Source organism: Etheostoma spectabile, unplaced genomic scaffold (assembly GCF_008692095.1).
Source record: "Etheostoma spectabile isolate EspeVRDwgs_2016 unplaced genomic scaffold, UIUC_Espe_1.0 scaffold00018657, whole genome shotgun sequence".
Classification (NCBI taxonomy): domain Eukaryota; kingdom Metazoa; phylum Chordata; class Actinopteri; order Perciformes; family Percidae; genus Etheostoma; species Etheostoma spectabile.
In genome coordinates, this window is record NW_022604383.1 from 1,304 (window position 1) to 22,500 (window position 21,197).

Here is a 21,197-nt window from a genome sequence, read left to right on the forward strand (position 1 = left end):
GGGGTTTTCTCTGCGCTAGGGTTTTATTCTGTTCGGCTTCTGTCTCAGTTTTTGGTGAACTTTTGTCATCTTGTTTTGTCAATCCCAATTGTTTCTGTATTGCATTGTCATTTTCAAACCCCACCCCATATTTTCTCTTCTGCGCTTCATACTCCTTGTGCTTTGGTTTAGTCAATTTAAACCATTTTCTTTTCTTTTCCTCCTCTGCCTGCCTTTCCGCATACTCCAACTTACTTTTTTCATACTTCACTATTTCATTCACTTTTCCGGGGACGGCGCCCTTCTCCCTCAATCCATCCTCCTCTCTCCCATTCTTTCACAGTCTCTTTTGCTACTTTCTCCTCTCCTTTACTCCCATACTTTTTCACTGCCCCTACTAACACTTTACCATAAGGGGTCGTCATTTTACAACAAATAAGCAGTGAGAAAAAATCCAACAAGCCAAAAACCACAACAAAAATCACACATGCAACAACGAACAACTTTTTCATTAAGACTCCATCTAGAGCCTTTTTATGTACATCTCTATAATCTTTACAACTTAAAAAGTGACCCTCACTCCTTCGCACAAATACACTCGCGGTGGACTCGTAATATTACAATGACAATCTGTTAACTGCAACTCTTTTTCAGGATGTTCACACAGAACCAAGGGTGGCAATTCACAATCACTCATCTGAACTATCTGTCCTTAGCAGTCTCCTACCTCGTCAACCATCTGGACGTATTTTCCTCTGACTATTTGTCCCTTTTCCTCTCCTACCGCCACCCGTATTATTCAACAATTCTCTTACAACTCTCTAGTTGTTTTTCTCTGTTTAATCACATCACATGCCCCAACATTTCATCTGTTTATATCCCTTTAATTACAGCACATTCAATCAATACATTTCGCTTAAAACAACACTTACGACAGTTGAAATGTGATCACATCAATTTAGTTTTCAGCCAATAACAGAATTTTGATTTTAAACAGGCTTCTGCCTACCTCTTTTGTTGAGAGCTCCCAGTGATCACACCAACGAATCGCAGTATCGCCGCTCAGTCCCCTTCACGGGCTGCGGGATGTCAGTCCGGTGGCTGAGCTGAACCGGACCGTGGACACAATGCCAAGGTCCAGTTGGATTCCCCTGTCCAATTACGTTATCGCGTCCGGGGTCACCAAATTTGTTGGGGAAATCCTTCTATAAACTGACAACTGACTCCATGATGAATTTAACACAGTGTTTATTCTTGTGGTCAACAGATGAAATGCGTTTCCGAGCAATTCTACATGCACGGACCTGATGGAAACTTGTCTAGTACAGAGGTTCCCAAAAAGGCACTTAAACAATATTGTGCTCAGGGTTATATTGGTTCCCCTTGTGGGGGCTGATTGGTCAGCTATACTGTTGCTGGGTTACACTCTCTGCTCTGCCTCTTCCCTCTTTCTTCTTATTATTTTCAGTTATCATTTACCTCACCAGACAGCTATGTTCACTCCCTCCTTAGTTTGTATGTCCTGTTCTCTGAGTTATCAGACCGTCCTGAACTTCAGTGTCCTTGGCCTCACCATCTCCTCCTCCCGTGCTCACTGTAGCATATCTGACTAAGATAGCCCTGTCTGTTCTCTCCCTCCTAGCTGTAACCCAGCTGCAAAGCATAATGTATAATATGTCACACATACACACACTCTTATTTAGTCTTTGGTTAATTCAGTATATACTTTAAGCCAGCTTTTACGTGGCCGTTCCTGAGTGCCCTGTTCATCACCACCTCAGTCATTGTATTATTTTCCCACAATAGCCATGAGGGCCAATGGGAGCGCTTCTACCCATGTTAACTTGCTTCCTGCACATGCCTTAGCTATCTTAGCCTTCAATGTCTGGTTTGCTCTTTCCACCATTCCCTGTGACTGTGGATGATAAACTGATCCGAAGGCATGAGTGATTCCCAGGGCCTGTTCTACTTCTCTTAGTAGTTTGTTGTTAAAATGTGTGCCATTATCTGACCTTATTTGCCTGGGGACCCCATACCTCGGGATGAGTTCAGTTTTGAGCCATTTCACCACTGTTTTTGCGTCCTCTTTTCTGGTGGGAATGGCTTCTACCACCTAGAGAACCTGTCTACCATCACCAGAAGATACCTTTTTCCCCCTACCACATTTCTGCGCCCATATCAGTATAATCTATACTGATATCTTGAAAACAAGCTGTGGGGACTGGGTACGCTCCTTTTAGTGTGGTGTATGGTTTCTGAACATTATGCTCTCCACACACCCTGCATTCCTGACAAAAATGTGTCACCATGTCCCTCAATTGGGGTGCCACCACAGCTCAGACAGATTCAGGAGAGTCTGTTTTCTTCCTCATTCATGTGTTGGTCTGTGTGCCTCAGGTAGCAACATTCTGCACATCTCGGCTGATGCTGCTATCTTTCCTTGATGAGACCTCCATATCCCATCTTTGTCTTTTGTGGCGCCGCTCCGCTGCCACTGACATGTCTGTCTCCCCCTTTTTCTGAAATAAAATGGCATGAGAAAGCCATTGTTTTCAGAAACATCCATATGAAATGGGAGTGAGTAGTCTGGGGAGGTGAGTGTCTCTGCCCTTGCTAGGGCACTTTGAGGTCAGAGAAGGCGGCCTCGGCCTCTGTTGTCCATAGGAGGGGGGCGTTGAGACAGCGATGAGTTCTGTTGGTATAGTCAGGGATATGTGAGCGGCTGTATCCTGTGAGGCCCAGAAAAGACAGCATGTCTGCAACTGTGAGGGGCTTCTGACTGTTGGGGGTTCTGTGAGACTGTCATTTGTTTAGCTTTGCTGGGCTTGGGCTTGTTTAATTCTTCCAGTTGTTTCTTTAACAATTGAGTTTGTAGTCTTTTTAATTCATCTTCTTGTTGCTCTGCTCCTTTTTGGTGTTTTGACAGGAAATGACGCACATTCTCGCCCATGTTGCATCGGTCATGTTTGCAGGCCTACTACTCCTCCTAACTGTGTCTGAACTGCTGTGGGTAATCCCCCTAGTACCCCATGGCGGAACAGCGCCACTGTGGCGGCGGACTGGTCCCACGGCTCCCTCATAGCACGCTGCCAAATCTTTTTTGCTCTATCTGCATAGGCATCAAAATTTTCATCACTTAGTCTTTTTAAATCATGCCATGCTGCATGATCCCCAACTGTGGGATACATGCGGTGCAGCTCAGCCCAAATGCCAGGGGTTACTGCTGATGCAGGCACTGATGCGGGAACAGTGGGTCCAGCTCCCCTCTGGTGAGGGCAGCACTAGCTTCATCTGCTCCCATTACTCTACCCAATACTGCTCTGAGATCTCCCAAACACAGCTGCACTCCTGCTGTAAGACTATTGAAAGCTGTGAGGAAATGCTCAGCCCCTCCTGTCAGGGAGGGGAGTTTTGCACACAGAGAATCTAAGTCACCAAAACTGTAAGGGGTGTACATCAACAGTCCTCCTCCTCCTCCTACTGGGCGGAGTGGGCATTGTAGCCCCGCCTCTGGTGTGTGGCGCGTCTGCTCTCCCTCACTGAGCTCATTTACTGTTAGACGCAGCTGCTCTTGCTGCTTTTTTATCTCTCTGAACTCTTTGTTAAGTTTTTCCCTTATTCTAGTTGATCTTCGCAGCATAACTTCGTCAGGGTCCTCGTTGGTAAATTTACCTTTAAATGTGCCTGCTACAAAAACGTCTTGAGGACTTTGTGATCTAGATCTGGGCCTGCGTTTATGTCGTTTTTAGTCCTTTCCCTAGAGCTAGAGCTTCTGTCTGTTTGCTCACTTTCCTGCTGCTGTCTGACTGTTCGCTATCTTCCTTACTTCCTGAGTCTTGTGGGGTACTGTGGTGAGGTGGACTGGGTCCTTTTACTGACATGTGAAAATGCTCTGGATTTTGTTGGCAAAAAGACGCTGAATATGGGTACTAGCTTTGCTTGGGCCGGCTGGGACTGTAGCCGCTGGTTGTGGTGGAGCCGCTGCTGCTCCCCCTGGCGCTGACTGTACCATTAAATTTAGATAACATTCTAAATCCTGTACGCGGCCCTCTAATGCCGGTATCAATGGGTCCTGTGGTACGTCTATTTGTAATGCATTTGGCTGTAAATGGGCAGTTACCACTGGGGCTTGGACTGTGGGTTTTGATGCCGTTGGACCTGTATACGGCGGAGGTGGAGCGGAAATTCTTAGGTTTCTTATGTCTGGATAAAAAGGGTTTGTTGGCGGGGGCGCCTCAGCGGGCAGCGGGGTTTTCTCTGCGCTAGCGGTTTTATTCTGTTCGGCTTCTGTCTCAGTTTTTGGTGAACTTTTGTCATCTTGTTTTGTCAATCCCAATTGTTTCTGTATTGCATTTGTCATTTTCAACCCCACCCCATATTTCTCTTTCTGCGCTTCATACTCCTTGTGCTTTGGTTTAGTCAATTTAAACCATTTTCTTTTCTTTTCCTCCTCTGCCTGCCTTTCCGCATACTCCAACTTACTTTTTTCATACTTCACTATTTCATTCACTTTCTCCGGGACGGCGCCCTTCTCCCTCAATCCATCCTCCTCTCTCCCATTCTTTCACAGTCTCTTTTGCTACTTTCTCCTCTCCTTTACTCCCATACTTTTTCACTGCCCCTACTAACACTTTACCATAAGGGGTCGTCATTTTACAACAAATAAGCAGTGAGAAAAAATCCAACAAGCCAAACCACAACAAAATCACACATGCAACAACGAACAACTTTTTCATTAAGACTCCATCTAGAGCCTTTTATGTACATCTCTATAATCTTTACAACTTAAAAAGTGACCTCTCACTCCTTCGCACAAATACACTCGCGGTGGACTCGTAATATTACAATGACAATCTGTTAACTGCAACTCTTTTTCAGGATGTTCACACAGAACCAAGGGTGGCAATTCACAATCACTCATCTGAACTATCTGTCCTTAGCAGTCTCCTACCTCGTCAACCATCTGGACGTATTTTCCTCTGACTATTTGTCCTTTTCCTCTCCTACCGCCACCCGTATTATTCAACAATTCTCTTACAACTCTCTAGTTGTTTTTCTCTGTTTAATCACATCACATGCCCCAACATTTCATCTGTTTATATCCCTTTAATTACAGCACATTCAATCAATACATTTCGCTTAAAACAACACTTACGACAGTTGAAATGTGATCACATCAATTTAGTTTTCAGCCAATACAGAATTTGATTTTAAACAGGCTTCTGCCTACCTCTTTTGTTGAGAGCTCCCAGTGATCACACCAACGAATCGCAGTATCGCCGCTCAGTCCCCTTCACGGGCTGCGGGATGTCAGTCCGGTGGCTGAGCTGAACCGGACCGTGGACACAATGCCAAGGTCCAGTTGGATTCCCCTGTCCAATTACGTTATCGCGTCCGGGGTCACCAAATTTGTTGGGGAAATCCTTCTATAAACTGACAACTGACTCCATGATGAATTTAACACAGTGTTTATTCTTGTGGTCAACAGATGAAATGCGTTTCGAGCAATTCTACATGCACGGACCTGATGGAAACTTGTCTAGTACAGAGGTTCCCAAAAAGGCACTTAAACAATATTGTGCTCAGGGTTATTGGTTCCCCTTGTGGGGCCTGATTGGTCAGCTATACTGTTGCTGGGTTACACTCTCTGCTCTGCCTCTTCCCTCTTTCTTCTTATTATTTTCAGTTATCATTTACCTCACCAGACAGCTATGTTCACTCCCTCCTTAGTTTGTATGTCCTGTTCTCTGAGTTATCAGACCGTCCTGAACTTCAGTGTCCTTGGCCTCACCATCTCCTCCTCCCGTGCTCACTGTAGCATATCTGACTAAGATAGCCCTGTCTGTTCTCTCCCTCCTAGCTGTAACCCAGCTGCAAAGCATAATGTATAATATGTCACACATACACACACTCTTATTTAGTCTTTGGTTAATTCAGTATATACTTTAAGCCAGCTTTTACGTGGCCGTTCCTGAGTGCCCTGTTCATCACCACCTCAGTCATTGTATTATTTTCCCACAATATAATACGAAAAGTAGGCACTATTTTACAGTGTTTTCCCCCCACTGCATTACATGACGTCACATTAGGGAGATAACAGAGCAGCCTGGGTTGCCTTTGCCACTGGTCTGGCGCAATATGGCCTTTGGTCTTTTAATATTAACAGTCTATGGTCTCGACCGAGTCCAGGTGACTTTATTATGTTTATAATAATATTGGAGGGAAAGTGAAACACAGCTTAGACAGGGATGTTGTGCGGCTTTTCACAAGTTTAGACAGCTAGCTAGCTAACGCTATGCCGGACATTAGCGCAACAGCGTTAGCCTAGCCTGCTAGGTAAATATTATGACTGCCTTTGGTGTTGCCTATATATGCGTTCATTTTGTCAACATCATACCTGTGGCGTTAGTGCACCTTTTGTACCATAATTGTATTGACAAGAATAGTAAGCTTCGCTCTTATGAGATGGGTGGGTTTTTGTTACGTTACACACAAAGCTAACTGGCTATAGTTAGCCTGAACGGATGCTAGCGGATGTAGCTAACGTTGCGTACCAACCAGAAACTTCGGCAGTAGAGTTTCAGTAAGCTAACCACAACAGCGTTGTCACCCACAATCAACCTGTAGTGGTGTTTGAAATGGAGACACGCATATCATTTCTTTTCCTGGAGATCCTGGACATTATTTTCATTTATGACGTTGCGTTAAATGAAGAGTAGCCTGAGTGTGCGCGGCCTGGAGGGACGCGTCCTACCACGAGTCGGTGTGGAAGCCAAGCTACATCTGCGGCAAGCAGTCTGCAGACCAGGGGAATAAAGTTCAGATCCTCAGTTTATTCTCAGATTGTAAAACTTCCATATGAATTTATTTTGAGTGTGTGTTTATGTGTGTGTGTGTGTCTCTGTGTGTGTGTATTTATGTGTTAGTCTATTCACCTGTAGGGTCTAACTTTAATGTATGTGTTCATGCTTTTTGATACCAGAGTACATTCTCATATCATTACAATGTATATGCAATCCATCCAGTTATACAATAATAATAATAACAATAACAATAATAATAATATTAATAATATGAAGAGTCATCTCTGCCCACGATTGGGTAATACCAGCGTCCTTGAGAGAGAAGATGTGGTGTTATTTATAGCGTTTGAGCCTTAAAACAAAATTTAAGCGGCAGCTGGCAATTAAAAACAAATACATTGGAATATAATGCAGTAATGAACTATGACATTCTGTATTGCCATCAAGTATTATTATTCCTGCTAAGTTAAAGACTGAATGATGATATCTCTTCTCCTTTGTGTCTTGTTAGGGGAAATAGCATCTTTAAATATGCAAATTATTATAATGTATATGTGTTTTCTGCTTATGATCAAAACTTTAAAACTTCATTAATCCCATCGGTGTTAAGTAAATTACTTTTTGTTACTGAGTGTGTGAACTGGTGAATATGCCTTTTGCTTTCCTAATGTAGCGTAAAACCTTTTCCTGAAACTTGTACAGAAGCAACAATAGATGCAACTATGTAATGTCAAAAGTGTGTCAATATTTGAGTGTTTACTGAAGAAATGAATGACTAACTGAACAACCCAAATTGCAAAAAATGTAACATTTAATTAAACATTTCAACTGAACATATTTAACAACAAAAATATAACATTACAGTTTTGTCTGATTGCTTAAGCACATTTTTTGTAACTATTGGCTATTTTTGCAAAACTCTACACACAAATAAGAAAACCTTTCACCCAATTATCAAAACATTGTAGTTCTCTTGCAAAAGCGAACACAGCTAGATTAACTCTTCACACCTTCGTAAAAATTGTGTTTTCGTATCAAACAGTAAACACAAGCCATCATCTACTAAGCACACAATGTGCCAACTACACACTGATGGTATGAATACAAAACACATCTGGCTTTCTCTTTCTCTGTACAGATGTCAATTTGAGGTCATACGTTTGTCATAGTGTCATGAAAACATACAAGGATCCAAACTTCAAGTATTGGTGTTTATTCACACTCATCAAACCAAGACAAAGTCAGAACACAAAATAGTAATATCAAAAAAAACAAAAAAACAATCAGCCTACATCATGTCGTCTTTCTGGGTCCGGCCACAAAATTTCGTCCACATCGCATGCGATATCCTCCAGTCCAAGGCACCGGGGAAAATATCTCCTTGAATGGCGTATCCAGGCCTGACATGATGCCTGGTCAGTATCTCCACGTGCCTCCTCCATTGCCTGTAAAAGGGCTACCTGTTGATGAGGATGACGGTCGGACACTTTCCAGCGCCAGGCAGAGAAGAACTCCTCGATGGGATTTAAGAATGGAGAGTATGGAGGGAGGTTGAGTGCCATGAAGAATAGGTGGTCTGTAAACCAGTTGCGGACCAAAGCAGCCCTATGGAAACTAACATTGTCCCATATGATGACATATCGGGTATGCTCTGGTCTCTGAACAGTGAGCATGTCATGTAAGGTGTCCAGGAATCCAATAATGTATGCAGTGTTGTATGGGCCTATGGTTGCATGATGGTGAACAACACCATTTTGGCTTATAGCTGCACACATGGTTATGTTACCACCCCGTTGTCCTGGGACATTGATGATGGCACGGTGTCCAATAATGTTCCTGCCACGTCTCCTGGTTTTGATGAGGTTAAAACCGGCCTCATCTACAAAAAGTAGCTCATGTCCCATGGCATCTGCTTCTAGTTCCATCAATCTCTGGACAAGACAAAACAAATGCATCACATCAGGCCCATGCACAGCACTACAGTATGCACTTCCAGATTCAGAACCAATGACACTATAGCTTACCTGCACATAGTCATATCGCAGTTGCTTTACACGTTCTGTGTTTCTCTCGAAAGGAACTCTGTAAATTTGCTTCATTCTTATTCTGTGGCGCGCAAGTACACGACTTAGTGCAGAAATGCTTACACTGTGTATATTTTGAAAGATGGTATCATTATCAATTATGCGCTGCTGTATTTCGTGCAGTCTTATTGCATTATTGGCAATCACCATGAAGGTAGGAGGAGGTGGACGAGGAAGAGGAAGAGGAAGGCCAAGGACTGTAATCTCTGATGGGCAAAGAGTACAGCCAAAATGTGAGCAGGTACACTGTAGCATCCATCATCCGGACTTTCCAAAATGAGAATAGGTAAGAAATCTACTCTCACTAGAATATTGCAGTACTGCACAGTATTCCTACTTTGTATTCCTTCACAGTATTTACAGTATTTTACTATTTGTTTGGCAGAACAACACAAGGTGGTCGGGAACTTCTTCTGTCTCTTTGACAGGAAACTGAACTCATGAATATGGTCATATAATGCCATACACAACACTACGGTAAATACAAAGAAAAACAATGACATATTTCAAAATATTGATAGGGTGAGCTTATCAACACTGGTCCGTGTCTTGTGCAGAAATCATCTCAGGATGAAGCAGGTCTACAGGGGGCCATTAGAACGCAATTCAGAAAGAGTCAAAGAATTGCGATATTACTAACAAACAAATTATATTTGGTACAACGGAAGTTTCCACAGGGCTGCTCTGGTTCATTACTGGTTCACTGCCCCCCCACCCAGGCTTTTAGTTGTTTATCTCCCTCCATATTCTCCATTCCTCCTATTGAGGATTTTTTTCTGCCTGGAGATAGAAAGTGTATGACCGAAATCCACAAATGCTTATACCTCTTCTCCAAGCTATGGAGGACGCATGTGGACATATAGCAGCTGATGCTCTTCATGGCTGGAATCACCAGCAATATTTCCCCTGCTTCTTGGCCGGGAAAACATTGCTTGTGATGTGGATGAGGTGCTGTGGCCAGACCGCAACAGAAGAGAGGATGGAGCATAGTAGTTTTGTTTTTGTTTTTTACTGTAACTGTGTACAGTAAATTCTTCTGGTGTTTGTATGTAGTGTATGTCCAACTTTGTGTTGGTTAGGAATGGGATGTTCACTGTGTACATTGTTTTTGTGGAACAAATGAAATGTATTTGTTTCTGTGTATTTATGTGTTCTGAGTATAAAAACAATATTCTCCAATATTTTACAACACACTTATGTATGTACTGTCTGTAGTAAGTGTAACACTGAACAAAAAAGGCCTAATCATTCTAATGAATGGAGAAGAAGTGTTTTCCATTCATCGTAGTGTTTTACACTGAGCACATCCGTGTTCAACTGGTTCTTATGAATGTCTGTTCATATGATGGTTTGTGTGTCATTTGAAAACAAAATACCATTTTGAGAAGAAATAACACTGTATTGAATGTAAAGTTTCATTTTGCTGGAGAATTGAGGGGTTTGCCCATTGTGTGTGTGTTTTTTGATTTGTGTGTAGAGTTCTGAGAATATGAGGCATTCTTTCAGAAAATGTGTGTAAACAATTGAGAAAAACTGTAATTACACTGTGATAGTTTTAGACTGCCGGGGGAATTCCTTTGACACACTGAGCTCCTCTCTCCTTTATCTTTCCATTTGTGTGCATTCATGTCCCAGAATTACTTCAGTCTGTTACCACGTTTGCAGTGAACGTTGTATTGTCCAGCAGAAAGGCAACAGGTGTGTTACTTTTCAACTATGATTTATACCATAGCAGTGCAATAATTTTGCCCAGGTTTGATTTCCAGCCATCGCAGTTGCATTTAAAGGTTTTGAAGCCATTTACAACATTAACATTACATGTTTTACCCAGATTTCTTCTTTTATTCAGTGATATTTCAATTTCCTTGCGGGAGTCATCCCAAAAGGATTAATAAAGATAAGTCTAAGTTTATCTCAGAAAAAAGTCAAAAAATCTGAAAATCTTCAGGAGATGTAGCTCAGTGGTAGAACTCATGCTTTACATGTATGAGGACATGACATCTCCAGCAGGTATTATGGTAGAGTCTTTAAAAGAGCTGCAACAGATATTACCTCCTGTGGTAATCTGACTGGTAGGGTTATAGAACGTAGTGGTAGACTAAGACCTCCTGTGACACAAACTAAGAGGTATGCTCTCTCTTTTATACCTCAGACTATCAGACAGCACAACAAGCACTTTAAATGTACATGTTTTACAGTTTCTATTTTACTGTAATTATGTACTGTAGTGTAGTGGATTAATTGTATTACGCTCCAGTTCTTTGGGTGTTACGGGGGGTATGAGAACACTAGTTTCCAGTTTTATGGTTGAAATAAAATTAATGCCATTAAGTTTAATCTTCACCAGGTGGAGACATTAAATGTCAACAGACTTGATTATGATACAAAGGCTAGCAATTAGCAGAGGAAGGTTTCGATCCATCGACCTCTGGGTTATGGGCCCAGCACGCTTCCACTGCGCCACTCTGCTCTGCTTTACACACCCAGGGACTGGGAAATCTTCAATTCACATTTTGAAGGAAGGATCAAGGTTCCAACAGTTTACGGGTTGTAAAGTTAAACATTTAGTAGACCTTGCAACTATCTTTTATGTGAGCTTCCTGATTAATCACACAATGATTATTCACATGTAACACTGGTGATTGGCTGTTGTTTAAAAACAGGGCATTGTGAGTACAGATTTAAACATCAGTAAGGAGTCTACCAAGTTGCCTCTTATCATTTTAGTTTGGACACCCAGTGAGGCTTACCATGATGGTTTGGACTGGGTCCACTAGGGTTTTCTGCTGCTCTCGAGCAGACGGCTGTACTCACTCTGGTTTCTCTTTATAACACAAGTCTTTCGCCTTTCACTAAAGACTTCCTTGGAGGGGAACCCCAATGAGTTGAAATTATTTTTGGTGGGTTTTGCTGTTTGGCCGAGCCCTTTGTACTTGCTTTTGCTTACCTTTGCTTTTACTCATCAGCTCTGTTTTTATCCCACCCAGAAAAGAGATTTTAGACATGGAACGAGCCATCTTTTATTTCCTGTGGAGGTACAAGTGGGAACAAGTGCAAAGAAGAGTGATGAAGAAGCCAAAGGATAAAGGAGGGAAAGGAGTGCCTGACTTGTTATTGTACTCTGTTCTACGGATCAAATAGATTGAATAAATTAGAAAATTAAAAAAAAAATCTCTGACAGGCAGAGACGCGACAAATGAAAAAGGAGAGTCATGTCCTGCTCATTGTTTTTCTTATTTTTTCCCAGTTTTTTCTGTTGCGTGCAGTTGAAGCAGGAATTGACAAATTGCAAGCAGGTTCGAATACAATTTGATTGCTCCTTATCTGGGTTAATTTAACATTAAACTGGATTTAAATCTCAGATTAGGATTGTAACAGCTCCTGCCTTCAGGGCTTGTTCGGGAATTGAACCCAGGACTTCTCAAAGCAAGAATCATACCCCCAGACCAACGAGCCACATAAAAACATAATAATAGAAATTTATAGTTTTTTTGGCATTTAGTGTTTTTATGGCGCCACTGCCAGATTGAGCTGTCTGATTATATTGGACGAAAGACAACTTTTGAAGCAAAACATTTTACCAACATTGGAACTTGAATTTTGGTAAAAAGGAAATACAGCTTGGATTTGTCACTGACTTAAAAGACTATGGTCAGGTAGATTGTCGTGGGGTCTTTTCATGGCTCCACGGCCCGATTCAGCTTTCCGATATAATTTGACAACAGGAAACATTTCATACAAAATATTTTTACCAAAACACAGACTTGATTTTAGTGCAGTAGAAGATCAGAAATGTATTTTCACCCTAAACCGTTTAGGGATTTATAAACTAGCAAAAGTACTTTGAAATCCATTCTTTGAGACACAGGAAGCCAGTGTAAAGACTTCAGAACTGGAGTGATATGATCCAGTCTCTTGGTCTTAGTGAGGACCCGAGCAGCAGGTTTGGACAGGTTTTTTTCAAATCCTGTTGACACATAAGTCCTTTAACCCTTTAATTCAATTCAATTCAATTCAATTCAATTTTATTTATAGTATCAATTCATAACAAGAGTTATCTCAAGACACTATACAGATAGACCACACTCAAGAATTCACAAGGACCCAACAGTTCTAGTAGTCTCCTCCAGAGCAAGCAACAGTGCGACAGTGGCGAAGAAAAACTTCCTTTTAGGCAGAAACCTCGGTCAGACCCAGGCTCTTGGTAGGCGGTGTCTGACGGGCCGGTTGGGGTTAGAATGAAGAGTGGCAATAACAAAAATAGAAAAAAATAGTAGTTTGTAGCAGTTCTTTGTAGTAGTTCATGGCATAGCAGGACGCCGTGCGGCATTACAAGGCACAGCAGGACGTAGCAGGACGTAGCAGGACGTAGCAGGACGTAGCAGGACGTAGCAGGACGTTGCAGGACGTAGCAGGGCACCGCAGTGTAGCAGTTGAACATGGCATCAGAGAACATGGAGCGGGACCATGGCGACAGCTGCTACCCTGATTTCGGAGCCTCTCTGATCCAAGGGAACATGCTGGGGAAAAAAGAACATAAGGACTCCGGGGAATGACTCCCCAGAAATAGGTTAGTAACAAGCATTTCTGGGACATGGATGCACATAAATGAAAAGATGGAAAGATAGAGGAGAGAGGAGCTCAGTTTATCAAAATAAGTCCCCAGCTGTCTAAAATTATTACAGCAAAACCAAGAGAGACGAGGTAAAGAGAGCTCCAGCCCGGTCAGGCTAGAACTCTCCCCAACCGGATCGGGCTGTATGCCAAGTCTCCCTTTAGTTCTATTATATTCTTGATTATATGATAGATAAATCTGACAACTATGTGACTAACTACTACTCCCTAACAATATTCGATTCTATGCCCTAACTAGTGTATCAAAATAAGTCCCCAGCTGTCTAAAACTATTACAACAAAACCAAGAGAGACAAGGTAAAGAGAGCTCCAGCCCGGTCGGGCCAGAACTCCCCCCAACCGGATCGGGCTGTATGCCAAGTCTCCCTTTAGTTATATTATATGATAGATAAATCTGAAAACTATGTGACTAACTACTACTCCCTAACAATATTCGATTCTATGCCCTAACTATAAGCTTTATCAAAAAGGAAAGTCTTAAGCCTACTCTTAAATGTGGAGACGGTGTCTGCCTCCCGGACCCAAACTGGAACCTGGTTCCACAGGAGAAGAGCCTGATAGCTGAACGCTCTGGCTCCCGTTCTACTTTTAGAGACTCTAGGAACCACCAGTAACCCTGAATTCTGGGAGCGTAGTGCTCTCCTAGGGTTGTAAGGTACTATGAGCTCTTTAAGATAAGATAATACATCTGGGCATTGAGACTGGAAGTGCGCTCTATCACTGAAAGCACCTCTAGGGGGGTCCTGTGTCATCACATTTACAATGCATGTGTATGTACTAGCTCGCTTCGACAGCTCAGTTGGTAGAGCGGAGGACTTTAGAGGCATAAGGTTGAAATCCTTAGGGTGCTGGCTTGAAGGAGCAGTCTTTTCCAGAGTTTCCCTTCAGGGATCAATAAAGAATTTCTGATTCTGATGTAGAGATGGACAGACAACCCAAAAGTATAATACTTCTTGCCGAGACATAACAAGAAACAAAAAAAATGACTATTGTAAGTAATGAATGGCTTCATGAATAGACAACCATCATCCCAATGTATGCCATTAACAGTCTATGAGTGGTCAATTAGAGTCCAATAACTTCCTTTGGGGCAACTCCTTTTTCCTCCAGATAGAGCTCATTCAGCATTAGAAAGTACCAGTTAGTGCTGAATATCTATTCCAAAACTCCCATTCTTTTATTTATTTAGCCAGCGGTGGACAACTGGTGAAATGTACTTGCTCTGCATGTGTTAGTGTCTGATGATGAACTCACAACCAAGACAACCCCAAAGAGAAGCACTTATGAACACAATGATCATCAGTGTCTTTATTTGAGGTGATCTGAATGTGATTACAATGACATCTTAAGTTACAGTCTTAACCAATAGAAACGTTTATGAACATTTGTGCAAACAGGTATAGAGCTACTTGTCACGTTGTCGTGGCCGAGTGGTTAAGGCAATGGACTAAAATCATTGGGGTCTCCCCGCGCAGGTTCAAATCTGCCAACAACGAGCGCTGTTTTTTAAGAGTGGTAGCCAACCATGACACATCACAGTATACCAAATCGCAGATGTGCCTTCATAAACAATATTGTCTTATCTCAAAGGTACTGGAAGCAACCAGTCTCCACCAATGTATTTCTTATCAATCTGTCTTACAAGATTTGCAGTGAACATTGTGTTGTCCAGCAGAAAGGCAACAGGTGTGTTACTTTTCGACTAAGATTTATACCATAGCATAGCAGCCCAGGTTTGATTTCAAGCCACCGCATATTTCAATTTCCTTGCGGGAGTCATCCCAAAGGGATTAATAAAGATAAGTCTAAGTCTATCTCAGAAAAAAGTCAAAAGAATTTCAAAATCTTCAGGGGATGTAGCTCAGTGGTAGAGCTCATGCTTTACATGTATGAGGACCGGCATCTCCAGCAGGTATTATGGTAGAGTCTTTAAAAGAGCTGCAACAGATATTACCTCCTGTGGTAATCTGACTGGTAAACAACACAACAAGCACTTTGAACGTACATGTTTTACAGTTTCTATTTACAGTATTATTACTTGTAGTGTAGTATATTTACTGTATTACACTCCAGTTTTTATGTGTGTTACAGCGGGAATAAAAGGTATGAGCACTGTAGTTTCTTTTTTTCTGGGTGAAATAATCTCAACATGCCATTAAGTTTACTCTTCAGCAGGTGGAGACATTTCACTTCAGACACTTGCAACATCAGTTGCTCTGTTAAACATCAACAGACTGGATATATACTTACTGAAGACACAAAGCACAGGAAATAGCAGAAGATGGTTTCGATCCATCAACCTCTGGGTTATGGGCCCAGCACGCTTCCGCTGCTAATATTAATATAAAGGCTTATATTGCAATCTCGTCACCCTACATGTAGGTGTACCTATGTTTAAATAAACACACTGTAGCAAAGTTATGTAGTGTTTTTTTTTTAATTTTACCTGTGTTTTTTATCTGTGAGGGACAGCTCTGTCAGGCTTATTTATGTAGCATGGAAGCTAGCATCGGCTAACTAGCAGCCAGCCTGCTTCTAAACAAATACTTTTTAATTATCTCAACACTTTTTAACAGTCAAACTGAAACACTGGCGGTGAGCTCCAGGTCCTGCAGCTGCAGACGGACATGGATAGCTTCAGACCCGCTCACCACTAGTGTTGGTGGATTAGCAAGCTAGCGTTAGAAAACTAACCCCGCTTATAAATAATACCTTTTAATTATCTCAACACTTTTAACAGTCAAACTCAAACAATGGGGTGAGCTCCAGGTCTTGCAGCCACGGACAGACCACCATCAGTAGGTATAATGCGTGCCTTTTTAAATTACTTTTTTTTTTGTTAGCGGGCTGGTTGGTTAGTTCGCTAACGCTAGCTTGCTATTCCACCAACACTGGCGGTGGGCTCATGGGGTGTTGCGCCGCTGCCGCTGGAGATCAGATCCCGTTGAGGTCGGCAGCGGAGCTTTCTAGCGATGTTTCCCCGCTGGCCGAGCCCCACTGACGGCGGACCGTCTGCGTCTGCAGGACCTGGAGCTCAGCGCCAGTGTTTCAGTTTAACTGTTAAAAAGTGTTGAGCTAATTAAAAGGTATTTACAGTATTTAGAAGCGGGCTGGATGTTAGTAAGCTTATGCTAGCTTTCATGCTACATAAATAAGCCGGACAGAGTTGTCCCTCATCTGGGGATAGACTTTAATGCTTTACAAACACCAAAGCAAGTAAGCGCTGTGACTAACATTACTCTTCTGAAGTGATTTTGGAGAGGGAAATTAGGTAGAAATACTCTGGTTGACTAGCATGACACCATTGTATTCATATAATAATCAATCCAGGTTAACGTGAATGACAGTGACTGCATGTTGCTTCCTCTAAATTTCAGGTTGTGGTCGACTAGCGAGGCCAGCTCGTCAGTTTGATAAACTGACCAGACCTGCATGCCTCTTGTTTCTTTGGGCTAGTTGTATTAGCTTTAGCCTGGCTGGTAGCAGCTTTCTGCTTGTTTCTTTAAGCTAACTATATTAGCTTTAGACCGGCTGGTAGCAGCTTTCTGTTTGTTCTTTAAGCTAACTATTTTAGCTTTAGCCTGGCTGGTAGCGCCTTTCTGCTTGTTTCTTTAAGCTAACTATTTTAGCTTTAGCCTGGCTGGTAGCGCCTTTCTGCTCGTTTCTTTAAGCTAACTATTTAGCTTTAGCCTGGCTGGTAGCAGCTTTCTGCTTGTTTTTTAAGCTAACTATATTAGCTTTAGCCTGACTGGTTGCAGCTTTGTGCGGTGGGAAATGGCCGGGAGACGTTGTGATTATGTTGCATTAATCAGGGGGTTTAGTTTGAATTTGAGGAGAACATAAACCCCAACTACTGTAGCGTCACTCACTACCCATCAAATACTATGACATCACTGTGTCTGAGGCAGCTGTTGCCAACGGTAGGCTACTTTTCTACACACGGAGAGCTCACTTCCCATACCAAACCCCGTCGGACTAACGTCACATACACACGTTGCCCACATGGCTACCTGTCTTAAAGGGAACGGTCGGATGGTAATAATCATGTAAAGGAGAAACGGTGAAAGGTTACTTTTCTATCAAGCAGCAAAAAAGTATTAACGTCAACATCGTAACATCCTGCAATGTGACTTTCGCGCATGCGCACATCGCGATGTCAATGCTAAAACACAATATTGTTCAGCCCTAACTGACGGTATACTTCAGTAAGCTAGTTTGCCACTTTTATCTCGGGTAATGCCACATGTAAGTATATCTTAGTTTATTTAGAATCCCAACATAGGTTATACTACGTACACTGTATAACAATACATTACGTGTTTCTTTATTTCATCTTACATTTTTGCTAGCCTGTTGTGTAGTTATATTGTTTTTACAATTATCTTTGTTTAATATCTGTGACTCATTACTATCTAAGTAACTGGTCATTGTGTTTTCTCCCAGTTTCACCCTTTGTTACTCAAATAAACGTGTTACAATGATCCCAGTCGCCAGCGCTTGATGGTGGAAGGTGTTTAGCTGCTGGTCAGATTGCACTGCGTTACGTACGTGAAGGACAAGACATATTTCATGGTAAGTATTTCCAGGTAATCTCTGCACCTCTAATCTCTGCACCTCTGTTATTCTAATATTACCATGTAATAAAAGGTTGTTTGACAGTAACTACCAGAAGCATTTCCAGGTAATCACTACACCTCTGTTTTTGTATTATTACCATGTAATTAAATCAAAACAGGCAGTTTTGCATTTTGCACCACTGCCTTCTAAATCTCTAACCAAGCGCCATTTCTTGCCTAAAACAATATAACCAACAATATGTTAAATTAAATTTTAAAGATGTGACTCCCTGATGGTCTAGTGGCTAGGATTCGGCGCCCTCACCGCCGTGGCCGGGGTTCAGTTCAATTATTTTCATTTTTTCAAGCAGTACCTAAACCCCTAACCAACATTTTTAACTGAAAACCAATGTATGTGAGTGTCAAGTAATGTTATTGTTGGATTCAGGTCCAAATTTTGACATTTAGCGCAATGCAAAGGTGCAAAACAGATTTTTTTTCTACATACCTGGAGTGATGCAGGAACAAGCAAGTCAAGCAGTCAAGCAGTCAAGGAACAGCAAGAGACTTGGTATTTAAGAATACAAACTGACTATGTGACAGATGTGTAATCTGTCATGGCCTTCCTTCTGAAGCTCTAGCCAGGCGCCATTCCTCGCCTAAAACAATATGAGTCATTCCAGTAAGAGAAAAGAAAACTCACATCTACAAAGATAAATTTGAAAGATGTGACTCCCTGATGGTCTAGTGGCTAGGATTCGGTGCTCTCACCGCCGCGCCCTGGGTTCAATTCCCGGTCAGGGAAGGGTCAGGACTTGAGAGACTCAGGTGTGATGTTTGAAAGAATAAGTTCCTGGACTTGATTTTGATTTGTCAAATTCTTCCTCATTAGTTTAAATGAACTGACAACAACAGTTCTATGACTTACAGTTCTCAAAGACACACACAATCTCAACTGGTTATCCTTTAGACAGCTAGTCTCTTTTTCTTTTCTCTCACTTTTTGTCTCTGTCTGGCCTTAAGTATTTGCTTGTATTACATCAAGTGACCTGCATACCAATGGCCGTAAAGATTAATATGTACTGTACATGGTTTTCAGAACTGTACCTTCAGATAAAGGTAAGGCTACTTGGGTTATCTTTGGGCTGCTCTATATTCACCTGCAGAATGATAAATCCTAGAGTTGGCTCTCTCCAGATTATTTAAGCAACAAACGTCCCTGGGTGGACTTGAACCACCATCCTTTCGGTTAACAGCCGACTGCGCTGACCTATTGCGCCACAGAGACTGCATATAGCTGATGTTTTTTTTATTTCTGATTCTGATGTAGAGATGGACAAACGACTCAAAAGCATAATACTTCTTGCCGTGACATAACAACAAACAGTAAAAAAAAGAGGTCGGCGAGATAGAGTTCAAGACCCTTTTTTCAGGACACCCAAACTTTGTCGCTCAATATGGCAGGAATTCTATGCATCCAGGGCCAAATGTTTTACCATTTCATCCACTACGGGCCCCTAAGGAACTTTACATGTGTTGACAATAAAGATGCTCACAAAACACTGCACTTGGAATTGCGTTTCTCATGCACATTCATGTCCTCTTAAATACAAAGAACTGCTAAGTTCTTTATTCCCAATATCAACTCTTAGACATTAGTTCCAAAATAAAACACTAGTTGTCAGAAGTGGGATTTGAACCCACACGTCCAGTGGAGACTGCGACCTGAACGCAGCGCCTTGGACCACTCGGCCATCCTGACTGATCCAACAGATCTACAGTAGGACCTGTCTCAAAAATTATTATATAGTAAATTAAACGTCATGATATCATGACATGTCTGACGGGGCGCTACCTATACCATCCAAAGACTGAGACTGCAGCAATATGTTCAATGCCCGTATATGTTTAATGTATTCATATTTTCGTTATTTTCACAATGTTTATTCTTCTCATCGGGTAGGATTGCATTTTTCTTAGGCGGCATATTCCCCTGGGCCTGGTGGTATCTGGCTGCACCAGAGCACCTGGGATGTCAGGCTTTAAATCCCCTCCTCTGAAAAGTGCCGCTTCTTAGCCGGATTACGTCTGGCCATGTCATAAATAATAGAGGCGAGGCCTCAAAATGAAAATGAAAAAAATGAAAAATGAGTAGCACAATGGTGCAATCTGTGTACAGATGACTCTGTGACTGAATCTAGTTTAAAATCTCTATTTTGTAGCATTTGTAACATTTGCAGTAAAATAAAAATGCATTTTCCCACAAATATGCAAAATAATTGCATTTCATCAGTTTCTGTAGTGTAGTGGTTATCACGTTCGCCTAACACGCATGCAAAGTTAAACCCTCCATGACATTCACGGAAAAATCTCCCTGACGTGAAATCGTGGCCAGGCCTGCCGAAGTTTCCCCACTGCAGTAGTCATCACATTCAGAGATTCAGGAATATCCTGTCGAAAATTGATGCAGAAAAACTAGTCCACGCATTTGTTACTTCTAAGCTGGATTACTCCAGTTCTTTATTATCAGGCTGCTTGAAAGAGTCCATAAAGATTCTTCAGCTGATCCAGAATGCTGCAGCACGTGTTCTGATAGGAACCGGGAAAAGAGATCACATCTCTCCTGGTTTGGCTTCTCTGCATTAACTTCCTGTAAAATCCAGAATAGAATTTAAACTCCTTCTTCTCACCTACAAAGCTCTTCATGTTCAAGCACCATCTTATCTTAAAGAAAAAGAAAGTTGATGTGTATATGCATTAATCAACAAGAAATTAGATTTGTTAGGCATTCATTAAAAAGAAAGTTGATGTCATAATGAATTGTGATGATGACATAATGAATGTGTCTATGCATTATTCAAAAAGAAATTTGATGTGTATATGCTTTAATCTAAAAGAAAGTTGATGTGTATATGCTTTAATCTAAAAGAAAGTTAATGTGTATATGCATTTATTAAAAAGAAAGTTGATCTGTATTTGTATTAATCAAAAATTAAGTTGATGAGTATATGCTTTTATTAAAAAGAAAGTTGATGTCATAATGAATAGTGATGATGACATAATGAATGGTGATGATACAATAAAAAGAAAGTTGATGTTTATATGCATTTAGGAAAAAGAAAGTTGATTTGAATATGCAT

General features: G+C 41.6%; 3 non-coding genes across 3 annotated transcripts; 1 reads left to right on the forward strand and 2 right to left on the reverse strand.

The window, feature by feature from the left end:
* Positions 1-11,676: 11,676 nt before the first annotated feature.
* Positions 11,677-11,790, forward strand: LOC116681610 (U5 spliceosomal RNA). The gene has a single exon (XR_004330050.1). It is a non-coding gene; the product is annotated as a U5 spliceosomal RNA (small nuclear RNA).
* Positions 11,791-19,271: 7,481 nt separating this feature from the next.
* On the reverse strand, positions 19,272-19,345 carry trnan-guu (transfer RNA asparagine (anticodon GUU)). Its single transcript has one exon. It is a non-coding gene; the product is annotated as a tRNA-Asn (tRNA).
* A 391-nt stretch (positions 19,346-19,736) lies between these two features.
* Positions 19,737-19,819, reverse strand: trnal-cag (transfer RNA leucine (anticodon CAG)). The gene has a single exon. It is a non-coding gene; the product is annotated as a tRNA-Leu (tRNA).
* Positions 19,820-21,197: the final 1,378 nt, after the last annotated feature.